Source organism: Sarcophilus harrisii, chromosome 5, assembly GCF_902635505.1.
Source record: "Sarcophilus harrisii chromosome 5, mSarHar1.11, whole genome shotgun sequence".
NCBI classification, from domain to species: Eukaryota; Metazoa; Chordata; class Mammalia; order Dasyuromorphia; family Dasyuridae; genus Sarcophilus; species Sarcophilus harrisii.
The window spans coordinates 175,416,491-175,439,685 of record NC_045430.1 but is presented as its reverse complement, the minus strand read 5'-3'; the positions used below and the strand labels follow the sequence as shown (position 1 = coordinate 175,439,685).

Here is a 23,195-nt window from a genome sequence, read left to right as displayed (position 1 = left end):
TTTCTGTCTGGGCAGAGCTTTTAGAGTGGAAGCTGAGGGCTTGCAATTAAATTACTGGATTTGAGAAAGAGAGGAGTAGAGAGAAGGAGGGAGGAAGAGAAAGAGAAAAACACACACACAGAGCGAGAGAGAGAGAGAGAGAGAGAGAGAGAGAGAGAGAGAGAGAGAGAGAGAGAGAAGAGAGGGAGGAAGAGAGAGAGAAAACACACACACACACACAGAAAGAGATCAAATAGAAATGGAAAGGGATAAAGAAAGATGGAGAAAGAGGAAGAGAAAGAGACAGACAGATAGAGATCCAGAGATCCAGAAGGCTAAAGACTCAAAGAAACAGAGATGGATAGAGAAAGACAAGAGGCAGAAATGCAGAGACAGAAAAAGACATGGAGTAGGAGGTAGAGAAAGAGAGAACAATGTGATATCTCTTCTTTTTCTTCCTTTTCCCCCATACTCTCCAGAAAACGCAGCCTTGTTGTCATTTCTTTGTGATTTGGTTTAGATTTTATGTATGATATTAAAACAACAGCTGCAATTTTTATTCAGTATCTTCCATTAGGAGCATTAACTAACTTTATTCCAGGAAAGATAAGTGGAAATGTAGCTTATGGCATGATCAGGTTTTTTTTTTTCATTGAAGAAAATCCTGTTATTTTCATTTTTTTTTTTGGTTTGTTGTGAATTGCTGACCCTCTAGTGATGTGGCTCCCAGGCTCGGTTAAGAAATCTTGGAGCCATTGTCCGTCAGTGCTAATGAGTATGGATTTGGGGGAAGAGTTATTCTGTGTCAAGAGGGCACTTAGACTAGAGATGGAAAGGAGCAGGTTTCCTCCTCTGAAACCTTTTGTTATCAACCACCTGCTTTGATACTTACAATATAATCTAAGTCTTGGGATAATGAGATGGAGGTTTTAGGATGTACTGACTTCAACCAACTTTTTAACCTGCCAGACTGTAAAAGCAAAGTGCAGAATTAAAGGAAAGGATTCTTTGTGCTTTGTTGAATCATCACAGAAGCCTAGGTAATGACAGACAGAACCATTAGGAGGCATTAAAGAAAAAGAAGGAACATGGCTGAGAGTTCCATAGTAGAAGAGAATTTATTCTTTTTGAACATTTAAGTTCAATAATGGTACTTTCTCTGTAGATACTATGATGAAGATACCATCAGTGACCCACTCTCTGTGGGTCATGTTTTTCCAGGAGAGGGGATGTATTTCTTATTATTGAGTCACATTTTTTAACTTGTCTGTCTCCTTTCATCAGCTTGGTAAGCGAGATTGGGGATGCCATTTGTGGCCACAGGCCAGTGTCCTGCTGTTTCATGTTAGGCAACAAAACTGTGATATGAGCTTTTTTTTTTTTGCCACTGTACCCTAATTCATCCATAATAATCTTTAAATTTCACAATCCCCCCTCCCCCATTTATCTCCTTCTGTGCATTTACGGACCTCTAAGATCTTAATTATTAATTATAATAAGAAAAAGGAATTTTTAGTTGTGGTTGCCAGATTAGGGGAAGAATGGCAGTAATTGAAAGTAAGAATCTCAATCAATATCAGGAATTTCAGAATGTGTGTTAGCTTAAAGAAACAGAGGAAAAGCATGGTAGAATAGAAATCGTCTCAGCTTTGGAGCTGGGAGGCCTGCATTTGAATCCAGACTGTTTCTTATTAATTATTTGTAAAAATATGTTGAGGACATGTGTCAATATGTGACATAACTACTTGGGTCTCCTTTACGCTTTATCTTAGACATACCATAGCCCATTCAAAGTTCAACTATTACTACTAATAACTAGCAGTTCCATAAAATAATCATAATAATTAGGTTAAAAATCATCAGACTTTACAGATGTTAATTCATTTGATCCTGACAACCACGGGAGATAGACATTATTATTATCCTCATCTTACAGGTAAGGAAACTGAGACTGAGAGTGACTAATTACCCAACATCACAAAGCTAGTGTTTGAGACCAGAGTTGAATTCACTTTTTTTACTCCAACTCTATCCACTGAGCCACTCAGAAGCTGGGAAGCTCTACCATGACTTCTGATTGAACTGAGCAGCTCTTAAATGTAGTCACTTAGTTTGTTCCATACAGAGAGCTAACTAGCTCTCTTTTAAAAATTTTATTAAAGCTTTTTATTTTTCAAAACAGATGCATAGATAATTCAGCTAGCTTTTAAACTGTTTTGATCTAGGGAAAGTAATCCTTCTTCCCTTCCTCTCTACATTCTTCTCTTTGAATAAACCAATCATGAGTAAACTAGATAAGGATTTGGATAGGATTGGTCAAAGGACCTTTGGTATTCAATGGATGCCTTCATAGAGAGTCACTTTCTGCTGATTGTTGTAGGCTTTATTGCTTCTTCCCTTGTCCTGAATTACCTCATAGCCATTGGCCATGGGAAAATTACTTAATCTCTAGAAACTACAGCTGCTCCTCCTCTTCTGTAAAATGAGGGGATTGAATTAGATTGGGATTATAAACCTTGGATCCATAGATAACCTCTCTCCAAAAATGTTTCTGGATAGGTTTCAAGAAGTTCATGGACTGAGATGGGAAAATATATATTTATTTGAAAACCATTAGTTTCCTTTGTTCTTTTAGAAATTCCTTTGTAATTTTATTTTATGCATTTAGCAACATTTTTCTGAGGAGGGATCCATAGGTTTCAGTAGATTGCTTAAGGATTTATGTATGAAACAAAAAAAGCTACGAATGTCTGGATTAGATCACCTTCATGTTCCCTTCCGGTTTCTAAATCCTATTACCATGTACCTCACAGAATTGGTATGTGAAAGTCCCCTTACAAATATTAAAGTGATACCTACATGTGAACTATTTTTATTAGGGGAATGGATCCTAAATGATAATAATAGCTTACATTTATGTAATGTTTTATATACATTATCTCACTTCAACCATATGAAGCAGGGAATGCCAGTATTGTGCTGCATTTTCTTTGTTCATTTTCTTCCTGTGGTGTCTTATGTTTTCTGGTATACTGATGCTTTAAATTCTTTTGAAAATAATACAGATGAATAAGAAAGACTATCAGCAACCATAGGAATTATTCACATTTATTAATAATCAGAGAAAAAGTAAATGTCACCTCATCTATTTTTGTCAGGGCCAGGAAAACTAACTGTCACAATTCATTATATTCCATATCCTCTTTTCCTTTCTTTCCCCTTTGCTCTATCCCCACTTGGATGAGTTGCCAAATCTATTCCTTCCATTGAGATGGAGGAAAATCAACTTCTCCTGCCACTTTCTCTTAAAGTCCTCCTGGCTTTATCATCTGTCCTTATTCTAGCATCTTACATACCTCCTGCCCACATCCCTACTGGCATCTGACTTGCTTACTTAACCTAGGGCTCTGTTATCTATCTCTCTGACTAATCTTTAGGATCTCCAGGCCTTTCCATCAGGCTGTAGTTAAACTTTCTTTTAATTTGTGTCTTTGTTATAGAGTTCCTTGAGAGTCAGGACTGTCTTGCATTTTCTAGTTGTATCTATCCCAGTGCCTAATGCAGTGTTTGGTACTTAGGAAGCACCTAATAAATGATTTTTTTTCATTCATTCACTATTTCAGAGAGGATGAGGTAAAGGCTAGACAAGTGATATTGCTCAGGTTATATTACTTGTAAGTATCATATTGGGACTCAGATCTAGGTCTTTAAGAGCAGGGCTCTTTTTAGTATCCTGTGCTCCCTCTTGTGACTAATATCATAGAGTCAGGAACTGTGAACTGATCCAACCATTTTGGATTGCAATCTGGAATTGGCCCCAAAGAATTATAAACTGTGTATCCTTTGACCTATCAGGACCACTATTAGGTCTGTTTCCCAAGGTGATTAAGGAAAAAAGAAAAGAACTTAAATGCTCTAAAATATTTATAGCAGCTCTTTTTGTGGTGGCAAAGAACTGGAAATTGAAGGGATGCCCATCAAGGGAAATGGCTGGACAAGTTGTGGTATATGATTGTGATGGAATACTACTGTCCTATAAAAAATGATGAGCTGGTTGATTTTAGAAAAACATGGATAGCCTTGCATGAAACAATGAAGAAATAGATGAGCAGAACCAAAAGAAGTAACAGCAATACTGTTTTAAGAACAATTTTGAATGACTAAGTCATTTTGAATATTATAAATACTTAAATCAACTATAAAAGAGCTATCAAAGAAGATGCAATTCACAACCAGAGAAAGAACTGATATATAGAAGTAGGTATATTATGGTTTTACATATATATATGTATATGCATACATATGTAATATATATGTATATACATATTTGTATTCAATGATAGTCTTCTCTAGGGTGGGATGGGAGGAAGGGAGAAAAAAAGTGTGCAACAGAGAACAAAAGAAAACAAAAGAATCACAGAAAAGCAGGGTAACTTTGAAAATATGTAATATTTATTACATAGTGGGTTTTTTCCCCTGAGGCAATTGGGATTAAGTGACTTGCCCCCGGTCACACAGGTAGGACCTGTTAAGTGTCTGAGATCAGATTTGAATTCAGTTCCTTCTGACTTCAGGGCTGGTGCTCTATCCACTGTTCCATCTAGTTTACCCTTATAGTGTTTTTTTTTTTTTTTTAAAGTATGAAGTGGAAATTCAGTTTTACATTGAATCAGCTTTTTATGTTGTACTGTATACATGAAAATGTTCTTTTTTGTCTTTTTGTTTTTAAGTTCAAAATGAATAATTTTTTTTAAATTGTAGATTTAGGTCTGGAAAGGAACTTAGAGGCCACTGAGTTCTTCATTTGACATATGAGCAAGCTGAGACAGAGACATATAGCTAGTTATGTCTGATTTAGGATTTGTTTCCAGTCCTTCCCAATATCTGCCCATCAGACAGTTTAGCAACTCAAAAAAGTAGGGGGAAAAAAGGGTGTAGAATGATTTATGCATCATTTCACTTGGCGATACAGGAAGTAGAATGGACTCATGCATAGGAACTGAGCTTTTAAGCAAGTCCGATCTAGTCCAATCAGGAAGACTAAAGTTTTCCCAAAGCTTCAGAGATGTGAAAATCTTGCCAATGAATACCAGTGGGCTATATGCTGACTCTTATTTTTCAGTGATAACTATAGGCAAGGCACTGGGGATATAAAGACAAAAATGATAGAAAAAAACAACCTTCCCTCAAAAACTATGTCTGGGCTTTGGGGGTTTCACTGTGATTGTCTCCCTCACTCATGGTACTTAGAGGTCCCAAGGTGGGAAGGAAGAAGTAGTGGTTCTCAGAACTTCCAGTCTCCAAGCCCCATATCCAGGAGAAATTTCCATCCAACTTCTCCTGAACTGGAAGCTCATCCATTCAAAAAACTTTGAGTACTTGCCCAAGGCATTGGGAGTGAAAATGATGCTAAGAAAGACTGCTATGGCAGCCACCTCAAAGCCAGTAATGGAGATTAAACAGGATGGAGAGAGTTTCTACATCAAAACTTCTACCACTGTGAGGAGACTTCAAAATTGGGGAAGAGTTTGAGGAGCAGAGACTGGACGGGAGGCCCCATAAGAGCTTGGTGAAATGGGAAAGTCAGAACAAGATGGTCTGTGAACAGAGATTCCTGAAAGGGGAGGCACCCAAGACCTCCTGGTCCCAGGAACTGGCCAGTGATGAAGAATTGATCCTAAGCTAACAGCAGATGATGTAGTGTGCACCAGGGTCTATGTCAGGGAATGAGTGCTGAGGAGATGTCCTGAGAGGATCATCTGCAGCTCTCCTGCTCCATGTCCTCCCAGTGACCATTCAACTTCAGAGTCTTTGCTTTCCTTCCAACTTTACCCAGCTAGTGTTTTGACCTGTGCCCTTGCCCCGCTCCTTGTTATATCTGAGAGAGACAGAGAAACAGAGAAAGAGAGACACCCAGAGAGAAACACACACACACTCACACACACACACACACACACACACACACACACACAGACAAAGACAACTCCCACAAACATTGGACAGAAGCCTCAGGCTCTGCTTTATCCCCAAAGCCTCTCCCTCACACACCACAGCATTTCCTTTCTTCCCCATATCTCTGTAGCTGATTCGGTTTGGAATATTTATTTGTTAATGTTATTAAGTCATTTGAAAGTTAAAAAAATCCTACAAGTCCCTTGTGAAAAGGACCTGGATATTTTTCATTTTTTCCATCCCACTTTAAGTACTTTAAAAATTTTATTTGCCTGATCTTTCTGCTGAAAGCCCTTCTTTAGACTGAGAGAAAGTTCAGCTGGTACAAATTGGGTTCTAGGTGGGATGTAATCAAAAAATTTTTTTTACAGTGCTTACGCTTTTTATTTCAGAACATATAGCACCAGTGCTGCAGATTAGCATATACTAGCCCATCCTATCAGTGACACACGTAGATCTTCCCAAATGACGATGAGCCAAGGGGAGAAAGGTCTAGCTGGTTTTCAAAGACTCTACATCTCTCCTCAACTGGTCTTTCCCTTGAGCTTTTTTCAGGCTTCCATCACTGTCATTCTGCATTCCTCTCTGAATGTAGCTAAGCTTCAGGTGAGATTTATCTTTCACTTTCATATCATATGGCTCCTTCAAGTGTCAGCTAAAATCCCACCTTCCTGATGTCACTGGCCTTCTTCAGAAACAAAAGGTGAACAATAATCTGCACTCCATAGAATAGAATGTAAGCTCTCCATGAGTAGGGATGGTTACTATGTTTTTATCTCTACTGCTTGGCACATTGTAGGCTTTTAAGAAAAACTTGTTTACTGATTGATTGAATACAACAGTGAAAGTAGAGACATGATTATTGCATGGACTTCAACTTTAATTACTGCACTGATTTCAGCTTTTCTGACTGCATTGACTAGCTTCAGAGTGGTGAAAGTTTCCTTTCAGCTTTTGCTGGTTTTACTTTCCCACTCTGCACTCCCAAGGCAGTGGCTTCCTCTTGTTCCTCCACATAGTGACATTTTGACTCCAGAAGTTCAGGCCATGTGGTTTACCTGGCACATTGCTGCTGCCAGGGCTCACCTCCAAGACTTTGGAAGCTATAAATAGTCGGACACTCTCTCTACAGCCATTAAGTGTTTGAGAAAGAAGGACTGGTGGAGGTGAGACAGAGAGAGTCATAGGAGTAAGCATTTCCTGGCAAGAAGGGCATCTGGGGCTTTAGGAGGAGTAGCTCAGCAGGCAGGTAAGACTAAGCTTAAGTAGAAGGGAAGCTTAGGAAGAAGGGATAGAGAGACTGGGCCTGAGCCACGAGTGGGATGAACACAGCATTAGGCTTTCCACTCCATACACATCCATATCCCTCTGGTGGGGGTACACACCATCCAGCGAATTACAGAATTACAGCTGTTCAGCAGTTTCAGAGCAATAGTAAACAATGGCTTAGTGCAAGGAGAGAAATAGACCCTATCAGTTGAATTGAAGGAAGGGATTTGGGAACTTGGAATTTAATTATCCTCATGCAAATTTGACCAGGAGCCTAATGTGAATTTCTCTGTGACATTTAGATCAGTCTTCCCCTTCTTCCCCACCTGCGGTGTATTGATAGAAACTGGCTGAAAGAGGACCAAATTCTTTAACTACAGAGAGGCGAAAACCTTGCCAGTGAATACCAGTGGGCGGTGCCTTGGCTCTTATATCTCAGTTAAAACAGCACAATGTCCCAGAATGCTGGTTCAATACAAAAGCCACATTATCTGGCTCTGAATCAATTACCATGTCAACCTCACCCAGCCAACCTGAGAGGCAGTTTGGTGGAGGGTGGAGAGTCAGAAGACTTAGCTTTCAGACCTGTCCTCCCCCTTATTTCATGGTTGTATAATTTGAGCAAATCATTTGACCCAGAGGGTGGGGAGTTTCTGAGCCTCAGTTTCTTAATCTATGAAATGGGAATAGTGTCTGTTTTCCTATATCACAGAATTAGTGGCTTGGTGGAGGAAAGAAAGTTCAGAAGATTTTCATATCATGTTAGCTGAATTCTTTAATCAAGTCATTTGTTTTGGACAGCTTCTGAGTCTCAATTTCTAAATCTGCAAAGCTGAAAAAGTCATTTAGACATATGTAGACATATATATATATATATATATAATTTATTATATATATGTACACATATATTTAGAAATAATTTATATATATATATATATTTAGAAATTATATGCCAAGCACTGTGTTAAGGTGCTAGGGATATGATAAAAAAATAAGATGAGAAAACTGCCTTCAAGGAGTTTACATAATAATTTTAATAAATAGTACCTGCCCTACATACTTCACAGAACTATTAAGTTAAAATGAAATGAAAATGCTTTGATTTTGCTGAATTTTTTCTCTCTTTTAAAATCCATTAAATAGAAAAAGAAATCTTGCTGGTTAGGGAGAAGAGAGAGGCAGGTATTTAGTAATGAAGACAACAAGAAAATAAAAAAAATATCAGAAAGAAAGTGTTTTGAATACTGCAAAACAGCAGGTAATGGGCTGATTATTGTTATAGTAGCAGTAGAATGTAAGCCCTTAGAGGTAGAGATTGTTCCTTATGATATCTTCATATTTCCAATAGATGTTTCGATCATAGATGGTGAGTTGAGAGGTGCAGTTCCCTCATTTTCAAAAGGAGGAAACTAAAATTTAGAAAGGTTATGTGATTTACTCAAGATCACCCAGATATCAAATATCAAGAGGCAGTGATGAATCTTGATTCTCTGACCCCAGAGCCAGAACCCCTTCCACTATATAATCCTTTGTTCAGTGTCTCTACTATAATCAATGCTTGTTGAAATGAATTGAACAACAGTCTCTAAATTAAAACCTCTCCCAGCCCTAATTCTTCTTATACTATGAAATATTAGAGTAAGGAGTAAGATGACAAAGACTGGTTGACAAATATATCAAGGGAAGACATTTGGAACCTCTATCTGAGCTCTGATATTTGAAAAATAAGACAGCATATTTATTTATAGGCAGAAGCTCCATGATATATTAGTTAATCCATATTAAGCAGGAAAATAGGTAAACAGAATTTTCCTCATGTAAAAAACTTGACCCATTTATTTTTGTACATCCTATGTGATGTAGTGGAATGTGGATTGAATGTGAAATCAAAAGAGCCAAATTCAAATCCTGGTTCATCAACTTACTGCCTGTGTGACTTGGATGAGGTATTTGCTTTCTCTTGGCTCAGTTTCCTCATCTGTAAAATGAAGAGGTTGGGCTAGATAATCTCTCAGATCCCTCTAATCTGTGATTTCATGATTCTATAATTATCCAATTAAGTATGGAACTTCTATATCAACAATTTTAACAAGTTAAAAGAGATTTCCAGCAAATCCTTTCACCCTGATTTTGGGGGTCTTTGGATATTCTAGTTCGTAGGGATTCTTGTAGTTGCCTCAATCTAAAGTTATACTTAAATCACTTTGAATGTTAGTTCCTCTAACTTTTTAGTTTTCCTGAATTTTGAACCAGATGGCATTTCACTGGCCCTTTCTTCTCAACTCCACAAATACACCCACTCACACCCACATACACTCTGTTCTCACCACAACTCACTTTGAGGTTGCTAAAGTTACTCATTTGTACCCCCCCATTATTTATGGAATTTAAGGGAGTTTCTCGATATTGAATGGAAATATTTGAATAAGATCATTGACTCATGATGACCTATTCTGGATGGACAGTGGGATGGAATCTATTGAAAAGAACTCAAGGTCAGGAAGGAGGGTCCTGGGTTCTAAGTCTAGCTTAGTCACGAGGTTAAATAATTTAGTTTTGCTCCTCTTCAGGTGTCCTTTCTGGATAGAATAGATCTATAGACTGACTCATGGTATGTGAAAGCAAGAAGATTTCAGAGCCCTTCTGATCCAACCTTCATATTGAATAGTCAAGGAAACTGAGTCTCAGAAGGGGAAGTAATGATTATCTCATTTCATCCTCACCACAGCTTTTATTTTACAGTAAAGAAATTGAACTTGAGTGGTCTTGACAAAAGGACATAGTTAATAACATTATAATAATAATGGACATTTATCCAGCACTTTGAAGCTTGAAAAGTGTTTTACATATGTACCAGCTCATTTTGTCTTCATGATAGTAAAATTTCATGAGTCATCTTGATCAAAAATTTTTTCCTTATGATGTGGGCAGTTTATTGATGTTGTACAAACCTTGTGATTAGCTATAATGGCCCTTGGAAAATAGATTCAGCTTATAATTAGGGCCATATTTGGAGCCTTTTCAGCATGGTAGAACTTGTATTTGTACTGACTGCTAGATCCTATGATCATGCCTAAAGTATGATGAAATAATGATGTAGGACTTTGTGGATGGATTCAACTTTGAAAGGTTAACTGATTGGCCCATGATCATGAAATTAACATGTTTCAGAAGCAGAATTTTCACCCCTATTCCTTCTGGCTCCAAGCACATTGCTTTTTTCACTTTGCAGTGACATGAGTTAAAGAAGTCCCTAAATCTAATCTAATCTAATTCCCTATCAAATACAAGAATCACTTCTGTAATATCAGAATATTACAGATGGATGGATGTAAACTCTGCTTAAATGATCTCATTTGATGACATATCCTATTTTTTGTTTGTTTGAATGGTTAGGAAATTTTTTTGTTTGTTAAGACAAAATATGCCCAAGTGAGCCTACATTCAGAGGTATATGGAAGAATAAAAGACACCTTACATATGAATATATATATGTGAGGGGGAAGAGGGCAAGAGTTAAAAGCACCAAAAGTTTGATGAAATCTTCAGCAATATTAATCATAATGAAGATATCTGACTTAACTCTTGAGTATTATATATTCTACTTGGTTCTTCCTTTTTTCTACTTAGCAACCAACCAAGTCTATCTCCCAAGTCTGGCAGTTCTTAGAATTGAGCTGAGTAGGTGCAATAAAAAGTGAGAAATATAAAGAATATATTAAGATACGCAAGAAACCCCAAATGTAACCTGATTCCTCAAGCCCATTGACGTAGGACTCTTTCCTTGTGGTTGGACCTTATTTCCTCATCTCCATGTAAGGGACAGGGTGAAGAAAAGGGAGGAGTTTCAATCTCTTGTTTTCTTTGGGTGCTTTACAAATTTTTATAGTTTCTTCTGGTGCTTCAATCATCTCGGGCTCTTTCAGCTTGAGCTCACTTCAGGTTTCTGAAAGATAAGATTTTGGGAAGAAGCAGATATGAGAGGAGCTGGCAAGCTCTACCATGTCCCTATACCTAACAATAGAGAGTTTGGGAAATTTTCCTTTAGGTAAAATCTAGGACTCTCTCTTGCTTAATCTGTTATTTTACTCACAATGGAAAAGATCCTTTGCTCTGTATAGTTTGATATATATTCTCCCACGGGCTACTGACTTGCAAAACTGGATTTCTTTGGCATTAACTATATATGTATTCATTGTGGGATTGGTATTTGGTGGGAAAGGAGTCAAATCTAACACAGAGCTTGAGATTCTTTCCCTCACTATCCCTATTAAGAAATAATGATTAGAAGCTTAGCTTGAACCTGAAAAAATATCCCTTAGACTAACAATATTTAAGGGAATAGATACCTGGCTCTTTCTAAAGAGAGCAGAATGGTCAAGCTTTTGGCCCTAACATTCTGCTTCCTTTTCTAGCAAGTATTAAAATATAGATGGAGGGACACGAGGCTAGAGATTCTAATTGCCTTTCTTTGAGCCACACAATAATACTTCTCTGCTACATGTGAAGAACATACCTTGCCACACATATGGGAAGTAATAAAAAGCGAGTTTAGTATATAATAGGGACAACACATGACTATACTCATGAAGATACAACAAAAATAACCAAACTAATGATTTAGAGACACACTTGAAAGAAGACACAGGCAAACACATATTCTGATATTGTTTAAATTTACATATTAAATTTTTTTCTAATAAAATATAAGTAGCACAAATTTTAGGAATTTTATTTGGGTCCCTACTCTATGTTTTATTTGATTATCTGTCTGTTTCTCTTTCTTGAGAGTGTTATTAATACAAAGCATAACCCAGAACAGGTACATTGGACTGACAAAGATCCAAGTTTTATCTTGAAGGGTTTTTAATAATTTGTATTTTCTGTGGCTTACCCTAAAACAGATTGTCAATCTAGGAACTACTGAATTTAGATAATTTCTAGCCTATTCAGTTTGTCTACTTTCTAGGAATTAAGTCTATCAATAAATGAATAAATTTTTTTTTTTAACATAAAAGCATATTTATTACCAAGTAAATTTGGACGTGGATCTATATTCAGGAGCAAGGAACAAAATTCACAAGATTGATAGGGAAGTCTTATTTTGTGAATGAGGTAGGTGAACTTTGGTGAGGAAGAGGTCTAACTTTTTACATCAGCTTTAGATTTGACTTTCTGCCTCTGTTTCAGCCAGATTGTTACTCTCTGCCAGTTCAGGTATTTTCAACATTGACCCAACAGCTGATGCTTCTGCTGCATTCTTGCTGAATGCCATGTTTCCCAGACATCCCTCCTGTCTCTGCTTGGTGTCCTTGTTCCCAGATGTTTCTGTTCTCCTCTAATAAGTGCCAGTGTTTTGGTCCCAAGGAAAATGAGTCCTTGACCTTCTCTGTAATCAATGTCTATACCTGAGAACCTGGACTTCATGGGAAAATTAAATCTTCTCCACTGTTACAATGTCTTAAGACTGGTGACAATATAGAAAAATGAATCTTTTCTCTACTGGGCATATTTGTTACAATAAATTTATTATAGGTATACATGTAAACCTATAAAAGTATATAAATAAATGTATTTATCTCATAAATGTATATATAGGTAAGCATAATATATATATATATATATATATATATATATATATATATATATATAAACACATACATAATGAATATCCTTAAAATTTTTTCTTGAGAGTTGGAATAGGGGTAATGTTTCTCTAAGTCTATCTAGGAGTTCACAGATCTTTGAGTAGGTTCTATTACTACATCATTGGTAAACATATAGCTTGCTTTTTTGCTTTTGAGAGATTTAAGGGAAAATAATAATAACAGCTCACTTTCACAGAATCTCAGAATGGAAATGATCCTTACATGTCATCTAGTTCAACTCGAAATTAGACTATAAAGAAACATTCATTACCAGTGGTCAGAAAATCTTTCCTTGATGACCTCCAGGGTGGAGAGTTCATTACCTCTTGAAGTAGTCAGTTCCATTTCCTCCTACCTTTCCCCAACCCTAATTTACATCTAATAGAAATCTGCCTCTACACAATTTCCATTCAGTGCTGCTAGTACTATATAATAGGACCTGTCAGAACAAATCTAATCTAATATTCCATTTAAAATATCCTAATATATTAAAAGATAACCATTATGTCTTTCCTGAGCCCTTTCTCCTCTAGGTCAAATATCCCTAATTCTTTGTACTGATGTTCACTCATGAAATAATTTCCAATCAACTTACATATTTTCTAATCACATTCTAATTTGTCAAAATCCTTCCAATTGGAAAATGCCATCCACTTCCAGAGAGAGAAATATGGAGACTGAATGTGGATTGAAACATTCTATTTTCAATTTTTTGGTTTGCTTTTTCTTTATTGTGGTTTTCCCCTTTTTGTTCTTATTTTTCTGTTACAGCATGACTAATATGGAAATATATTTTAAAATGTACATGTATAACATGTCAGATTGCTTGCTGTCTTGGGAAAGGGGGAGGTAAGAGAGAGAGGGAGAAAAATTTGGAAGTCAAAATCTTACAGAAATGAATGTAGACCTATTTTTATGTAACTGGAAAAATAAAATATGATTGAGAAAAAAAGAAATGAATGATGCTGTAATCATGGCACCTAGGAAAAAAATCCTTCCCAAAGCATGTTTAAGGTTGGAAATTCAACATTCCAAATATATTCTGACCAGGGTTAGACCAGATTTGGTCCATCACTTCTTTTATAGAACCCTATGCTTCTACTCACTCAACCATCAATTTTTAAATACCTACTATATGCCAGACATTGAATTGTGTTGGGATACAAAAGAAAGATAAAAGATTTTAAAATTTAATGAGAGTGTTAACATGCAAATAACTATACACAAAGGCAAGATCTATGTCCTATGAATCAAGACTCAAACCTAAGAATTCTGGTTTCCATTTCAATGTTTTTCCCTCTTTCTTATTGACTCCCTGCTATTGTATAACATTTACATATATTCATCTTAATATATTTCTTTGGAGAGCAGTGCAGATAAGGAGAGTTCAAACAAATTGTAATGTATACCTTAATGAGGGAATAGTGAGTAAATAGAGTTTGAAGAATCTTAGAGCATTTGTATGTTCTCACACCTTGCCAACTGCATAGAGTCTATCTGCTATCAGGATACTTATCAAATTCATCCTCTAAACAAAAATGTTTATTAAAGCATCCAGTCTTTTCATAGTCATGTTAAATCTGAGAGAAGTCCTGAGAAAACTCTCTACCGAATTATAGCATCTCAGAGTAAAAGGTTTCTCAGAGGTTGTCTAGTCCAATTCATCCCACAAAAAGTCATCTTTACATCCAACCCAACATGTGGTCATGTAATCTTATCTTGAATACATTCAGTGAGAAATAACTTATTACCACCCAAGGGAGCCCATTCGACTTTGGAAGGCTTTATTTTTTAGGAAGTTTTTCATGACATCAAGTCAATATCTGTCTCTTTGTCCCTTCCACCACTGCTTCTAGTTTTGATCTTTGAAGTTCATATAATGACCTTTTAAAAATAATGATTATCATACTCATCTTGAATCATCTGTTCTCTAGGTCAAACATCTGCTGTTCCTTCAACCACACCTTATATAGCATGAATTTGTTCTTCACCATCTTTGTTGATTTCACCTAGACAATTTAAAAATTAATTCATGATCTCCCCAAATTGTGGCCACCAGAACTGAACAACTCATTCCAGATTAACTTTAATTTTGATTCACCTTAGAAGAATATTACTCCTAGGAAGTCTTCCTGGAGAATCCTTAAGGCAAAAAGATGGGTTCATCTCTGATTGTTTGAATCTACTAGAGGGGGAATATGAGAAGGGCCAAATCTGGATTTCAGTGAAATTTTTTTCTGAGTGACTCATAATTCTTAGAATGGGACTGATGGCTTTGAATCTATAATTCCCCCCCCCCCCCACATCTTCCAAGTCAGTTCCTGAGAATTCTAGGACTACACTGGGACCTGACCAGTAGTATGACATTTGGAGAATATATGGGACATAGCACAAATTCTGTCTACCATTGCCAATTGGTACTTATTGGTACAATTTTGCCTTGTGTGTCTATCTAAAGAAGCTGTTTAAGCTTTTCTTATTAACCTTTAATTTCAGGAGCATGTAGAATTCCTCACGTTGAATGCTACCATCAACTAGTAAGTTACAACTGAGGTCTTGTCATGGCCTATATCCAGCTTGGTTCTGACTTTAAAAAAAATTATGGAGTATCAGCTTTCTTGCTGAATAATCCATTTTTGAAGAGGTTTCTACATGAATTCATGTTTCCTATTAAAGGAGATTTCAAAGAAGTTGAAATCTAATGGAAAGAGTAAGAATTCAACAAATGCCAACAAAACCCACAGAAAATAAAACTGTAGTTGATCTTAGGTGATTAGGCTGAGTGTTTTGTAGTTTGCATTCAGAATACTGGAAAAGGAAGCAGTCATGTAAGTTTTAAAGATGATTACCATTTCTCAAGTTTTCACTATATATGAGATATATGACTTCTCTCAGATTTAACATGACTATGAAAAGACTGGATGCTTTAATAAACATTTTTGTTTAGAGGATGAATTTGTTAAGTATCCTGATCACAGGTAGACTCTATGCAGTTGGCAAGGTGTGAGAACATACAAATGCTCTAAGATTCTTCAAACTCTATTTACTCACTATTCCCTCATTAAGGTATACATTACAATTTGTTTAATTTACTTAATTCTCAGACTTCAGATTGAAAGCTCAGGGCTTGCGAGCTTCAAGGTAGAGGGAATGAAAAGAAATCTAACATATATTTAAATAAATATGATAAATCACTCATTCCATGATAAGTTGCTCAGCTTTCAGATCAATGCCTTATTATTAAAAAAAAAAAACTTCTTTTGTTTTAGACAGTCATTCTTTAATTTTATACATATGTACATTATCTGACTTCCAAAACTGTGTGACTGTGGTTACTGGATTGGTACCTTGGGCACTCCCAAGTGGGAAAGAGTCTGTTAAAGTAAAATGGGAATGGGGTTGGGAGGAATCAGGTTGCCCTCTTAAAATTAGATAACAAGAAGTTGAAATCTAATGGAAAGGGTAAAAATTCAACAAATGCCAACAAAACCCACAGAAAATAAAACTGTAGTTGATCCCAGGTGATTAGACTGAGTGTTTTGTAGTTTGCATTCAGAATACTGGAAAAGGAAGCAGTCATGTAAGTTTTAAAGATGATTACCATGTCTCAAGTTTACACTATATATGAGATATATGAGAATGATTTTTTGCTTTTCATTGGCTCTAGTCCATTAATGGACTGATTATACAATTACCAGGGTTCTTACAGAAGTATCAGTGGTTGCTTAGATTATTCTTATTACTTGATATTTTTAGCTTCCCAGAAACTAGAAGCCTGCTTTCCCTTTCCAGTCATACCTATGCTGTTCCACACTACCCTGCATTTTCTAGTTTGTCTTTCCTCATTAGAATGTAAGATCCTAGGGGGCAGGGACTATCTTGCTTATTTGTGTTTGTATAATTCAAAAAAGGTATGCACTTATGGTTTATAATTATACTTCCCTTGATCCTTCTTTTTAAAGAGATTTCATATGATTAGACAGCCAGGCATAGGGCAAAGAATATAGAGTATCTAGGTTTGAATCCTAGCTCTACTCCCTACATAACCTACAAGACCCATAACTTTCGGGGTCTTGATTTTCTCATCTGCAAAATTCAGGGAGAGGATTTGTGTGATCTGGTAGGTCCCTATTAGCTCTAAAATTGTGATCCCAAGGCATTTGTTCCAATGATAAATTCAATTCCTACTTTCCATAATGGAAAGGAAAAAAAAGGAGGGGTAAGAGAAGGAAAGAAAAAGGGAAGGGGAAGGAAGAAAGAAGGGAAAGTGTTAAAAATAAGGGAAAAAGAAAAGGAGAATGGAAAGGAAACAAAAACAGAGAAACAGATCATTTATTAAGAGTTATATACTAAGTGCTAGGCTGGCACTATGTGAAGTGCTTGGCACTGTTGTTGAATTAAATTTAAATGACATATAGTTTCCCTGATTATTTCTATTAATTAGTTTTATTTTTGCTTTTGCTTTGTCTGAGATCATGATTGCTACCCCTGCCTTTTTAAAATTTCATCTGAAGCATATTAGATTCTGCTCTAGATCTTAATTTTAACTCTATATGTGTCTTTTTGTTCTAAGTATATCTCTTATAAACAGCATATTGTTGGATTTTAATTTCTAATGCATTCTGCTATCTGCTTTCATTTTATGTTTGAGTCTGTCCCATTAATAATTACAATTACTAGTTCCCTCTATCCTATTTTTCTTCCTTTGTTCCTTCCTTCATTCCTTTCATTTTGCTCCTGTCCTTCTCCTTCTCTCCCTTTTTTTCTGCTCAAAATTCTATTTTGCTTCTAACCATTGCCATCCTTAATCAGCCTTCACTTTTATCATTCCTTCCTTTTTCTTTTATCCATTTCCCTTCTTGTTTTTCTATTGGGTAACTTACATTTCTATATACATCAGAATTTGTATATGTATTTATTATTCCTTGAGCCAATTCTGATAAGAGTGAGGTTCAATAATTGTCTGCTTACTACCCTGCTCATTGCAAAATGTGTATTCCTCTTTTATGTAAGAATATTTCCCCCATTCTACTTCTCCCTTCTGTTTTCTCCCAGAGCATCTCTCTTTCTCACATTTTTCTTTTGGAGCTCATTTTAACATACTTTGTGTAAACTCTTTTAAACTGCCCAATAATGATAAAGTTCTTAGGAGTTACATGTATCATCTCATTTGGAGTATAAACAGTTTAATTTTATTGAATCCTTTATGATTATTCTTTCATGTATACCTTTTTATGTTTCTCTTGAGTCTTCTGTTTGAATATGATATTTTCTGATTAGCTCTGTTTTTTCCCTATCAGGAAAGCTTTAGAGTCCTTTATTTCCATAAATATCCAATTTTACTTGAAAGATTACACTCAGTTTTGCAGGGTAGATAATTCTTTGTTTAATCCTAGATCCTTTGCCTTTTTGGAATATCATATTCTAAGTCCTTTGTTATTTTAAAGTGGAAGCTGCTTAATCTTGACTGATCCTGACTCTGGTTCCATGATATTTGAATGTTTTTTTCCTAGTTGCTTGAAGTATTTGCTCTTTGACCTGGGAGTTAAGGATTTTGGGTATGTTGCTAGGTGTTTTCATTTTGATATATCTTTCAGGAGGTGATTGGTGGACTCTTTCAATTTCTATTTCACTCTCTAGAAATATGATATCGGGACAGTTTTCCTTGATAATTTCTTGAAATATTTTGTCTAGGCTCTTTCTTTGAGCATGGCTTTTAGGTAGCTTAATTCTTAAATTATCTTTCTTCAATCTATTTTCCAGGCAATTATTTTTCTAATGAGATATTTTAATTTTTCTTCTATTTTTCATTCTTTTGACTTTCTTTTATTGTTTTTTGATGTCTGATGGAGTAATTAGCATCCACTTGCCCAATTCTAGTTTTTAAGGAATTGTTTCCTTCAGTAAAATTGTATACCTCTTTTTTTCCCATTTGGCCAATTTTGCTTTTTAGGGAATTCTTCTCTTCAGTTGGTATTTTGTGCATCTTTTGCCATTTAGCCATTTCTGTTATTTTTTTCAGTGATTTTTGTGCCTTTAAAAAAGCTAGTTGTTATTTTTTTCATTTTTTTGCATCTCTCTTATTTTTTCCCCTGTCTTCCTCTCTACTTCTCTTATTGTTTTCTTTGACTCTTCTGGGAATTTTTATTGGATTTGGCTGCAATTAGCATTTTTGAGGCTTTTTTGTAGCTGTTTTTACATTTTTCTGAGTTTATGTCTTGATCTTCTCTGCTACTACATAGGTTTTTTATAGTTAAATCCTTTTTTTTTTTTTTTTTTTGGTGGTTGTTTTTATTTGCTAATTTTCCCCAGTTTATTTCTTGACTTTATATTTGATGTTAAAGTTTGACTCCAGGAGACACCATTCCAAGTTTCAGACTTTTTCATCCTATTGCTTTAAAACTAGTTCTGGAAGTCTCAAGCTTTTGTGCTTCCAAGGTAGTATGATGGGAGAAAGATGTGGTCATTACTCTCCTTGTCCGCACTCTGTTTTTTTTTTTTTAACAAGGAAGAACCTATAGTCCCTTCCAGCCATAAGTGCTGATGCTTCTTTTTATTTTGTAATTTAAGCCAAGATCCTTGTTTCCTTGTGACAGAACTCTGTACTACTTTCTGCTGCCCTAGAACTATGTTCAAGAATTGCAAATGGGCAATAGAGTTTCCAATAAGTACCAATTGTACCTAGTGACAGTAAATGGTCCCTAATACTCTTTTTCTGATAAATTGTCCAACCTTCCTCACTGTTTCTGAGTCAAGAGATCCCAAAGTTGCTTCTGCTGCTGCTGTTTCAAGTCACCATTGTGTGAGTGAGTTCCAGATAAATCAATATCTTTATATCCCAGACTTCTCCTACTGATTTCTTAAGTCAGAAAAATATCTCATTCTGACATTCTGTTGGCTCTGCTGCTCCAAAATTTGATTTGAGATGTTTGGATGACCATGTTGGGAGGATTTGGCTGTTTGGCTGCCCCTAATCTGCCACCTTGGCTGCTTAAGAAGAATTTCTAGAAACACATGCCTGATCTTGTCACTCTCCCACTCAATAAATTCCAATGGCTTGCACTTTCTTTTAAGATCAAATATACATCCCTTACCTTGTCATTTAAATATTTGGAGAAGGCAAATGATTTTTAAGGAGTTTTAATATGGAAAAAAGGGAACTTACATCTAATGGTTTCATTCCTCCTCTCCCCCCAGTAAAATAAGAAGCAAAGTCTTCAGCCAAAGGATGGGAGGAGGGAGAGATGTGGAAAGCTTGAGCAGAAAAAAATTTCAGTATCATATTTAGTAAGGAAAGTGACAAACTGGAGTGTGCCCCAGAGGAAGGCGACCTGGTTAATAAAAATGCTTGAAATCATGTCACCTGATGATTATTTGATGGTTCTGGGGGTGTTTAATCTAGAGAAAGCTTAGGGGATACACACGCAGACATACACACAAATCTTTTTGCAGCTGGACTCCAATCTATAAAGGAGACATAGATTTGCACTGTATGGCCTAACTTCACACAAGAAGCTCCTATTCTTTGTGTAGACTATTCTACCTGCCTGGAATGCACTTTTCCCCTCCCCTTTGTCTCGTATAGAATCCTAGTGTCTTTCAGAGGCAAGTACTGCCCTAAAGATAATGCTTTTCCTGATCCCCACAAGTTCCAGTGCCTCCCTTTCCCCCAACAACTGCCTTGAATTTGCTTGGTTTATATTTCTGCATTGTTATGAGGAAAGAATATTTTAAGTGACAAAACAATTTGTGAAAGTGAGCTGCTATTATTATTATCCAAACTATATTATCTCACCTTTCGATTACCATTCATATAGAGGCAGCTAGGGGGCACAGTGGATAGAACATTGGGACTGAAATCTGGAAAACTTGAATTCAAATGCATCATTAGACACTTGTTAGCTATGTGATCCTGGAAAAAACACTCACCCTCTGTTTGTCTCAGTTTCCTCCATTGTAATTTGGGAGTAATAATAGGACATACCTCCCTAGGTACAGTGCCTGGTACATAGTAAATGCTATATAAATGTTGTTATTATTACACTTGGCACAGTGCTTGGCACATAGTGTAAAAAATGTTGTTACCATTATTATTATTATTATTGTTACACTTAATACAGTACCCATAACATAGCAACTGTTATATAAATATTGTTATTATTGTTGTTATTGTTACACTTAGCACAGTGTCTGACACATAGTGTTATATAAATGTTATTATTATTATGCTAAGCACAGTGCCCATCACATAGTAAATGCTATATAAATGTTATTGTTGTTACTGTTATTGTTATACTTAACACAGTGCCTGGCACATAGCAAGTATTATGTAAATATTGTTATTGTTGTTGTTATTGTTACACTTAGCACGGTGTCTGACACATAGTATTATATAAATGTTATCATTATTATGCTAAGCGCAGTGCCCATCACATAGTAAATTCTATATAAATGTTATTGTTGTTACTGTTATTGTTATACTTAGCACAGTGCCTGGCACATAGCAAGTATTATGTAAATATTGTTATTTTTGTTGTTATTGTTACACTTAGCATGGTGTCTGACACATAGTGTTATATAAATGCTATTGTTATTATGCTTAGCACAGTGCCTGTCACATAGTAAATGCTATATAAATGTTATTGTTGTTACTGTTATTGTTATACTTAGCACAATGCCTGGCACATAGTGTTATATAAATGTTGTTGTTGTTACCATTTTGATTATTATTACACTTAGTACAGTATTTATCACATAGTAAGTGGTATATAAATGTTATTATAGTGATTAGCACAGTGTCTGACACAGTGTTATATAAATGTTGTTATTATTATTATTCTTAGCACAGTGCCTGTCACATAGTAAGTCACATATATATAACACATGTAAATGGTGTTGTTATTATTATAGTGATTAGCACAGTATCTGGTATGTAGTAGGTGCCATATAAATCCTTATTCCCTTCTCACCTCCCATCCCCAGGTGTGGTGTGGGAAAGTAGAGTTAAAGGTACAGTTGAGAGGTAGCTGGAAGGAAACATTAGTATGTTACAAGCTGTGTCTTCTAGGAGGAAGGAAGTTTGTCTCTTTTTGAAGCTGGAGGAGTGCAGGTAAGGCTGGCCCCAGATTGTGTTTGGGTTAGGAGTATGGGTAGATATCGAGCCAGGGACAGCCCTGGTGCTTTTTTCTCTTTCTGTTGCAAAGGGAAGAAGTGTTGAATATCAATGGATGTGCTGTCAGAGACTTCTGGGGGGGGGTGCGACTAGCACAAAGGGGATGAGGGTCAGGAAGCCTGATAATGACTGCAGGGAAGACAAAGGTCTTTGCCTGAGTCAAAGTTGCAGATGTTCTCTTGTGAAGGCAAAGAACTGGAAAATGCCTGTCAATTGTGGAATGGGCAAACAAGTTGAGATATATGATTGTGATGGAATTTACTGTGGTATAAGAAGGGATAAGCTCAATGATCTTAGAAAAACATGGAAAGAATTGCACGAAATAATGAAAAGCAAAATGAGCAGAACTAAGAGAACATTGTAAACAGTAACAGCAATATTGCTTTAAGAATTACTTTGAGCTAATGAGTTATTTTATCCTTTATAAATACCCAAATCAACTACAAATGATGTCTGAAGAAAGAGGCCCTCTGTATCCAAAGATAGAACTGATAAGTAAAATAATTATATATATGCTATATATGTGTGTGTGTAGATAGATATAGATATACTTATTTACATGATTTTATATGATTTTGTTGTATATTTAAAAGGAATGGCAAGTTATATATAGTAGATTTGCATTTTTGTGTACAATCATCTTTTTATTGTACCATTTTATGTAAATGTTTGCAGCTGTGGCTGAAATTAGTGAGAAGGGTTTTGGTGAGCAGTCACTGGTAAAGGAAAGCAGATGCCCTGACAACAGACAAGATCTTGTGAGATCCTGAAAAGAGAGAAATGTTCAGAATATATGACATTCATCTCTTCTTTCAGCCCAGATCGCCCTCCCTTACTCCCATCCCCACCTTTCTCCAATGGTCCTCTATCTATATGATCTGAGTTATGATGAGTCACTCTTCACAGATCTCCAAGTCTGAGGAATCAGAACTTCAACTCCATGAGCTCCTGTAGCTTAGTGTTATTGTTTCTTATATCAAAAATAAGTGATAATATTTTGGAGTGAAAATTGGTTTGATTTCCTGTACTTTGCTCTGAAATTTTCTGACCCATTTAGAATATCTGAATTCCCACCTCAGCTCTGCCATTAAATGTGAGTCACTTAAACTCTTGACACCTCAATTGTATCATTTTTATGGAGATAATAATCATTGTACTATCCATCATATAGGATT

General features: G+C 35.9%; 1 protein-coding gene and 1 pseudogene across 1 annotated transcript in view; both read left to right on the top strand.

The window, feature by feature from the left end:
* Window positions 1-23,195, top strand: part of GRM8 (glutamate metabotropic receptor 8) — a 927,338-nt gene that overhangs the window by 44,548 nt on the left and 859,595 nt on the right. The window lies entirely within an intron of this gene.
* On the top strand, window positions 2,726-5,764 carry LOC105750712 (annotated as a pseudogene).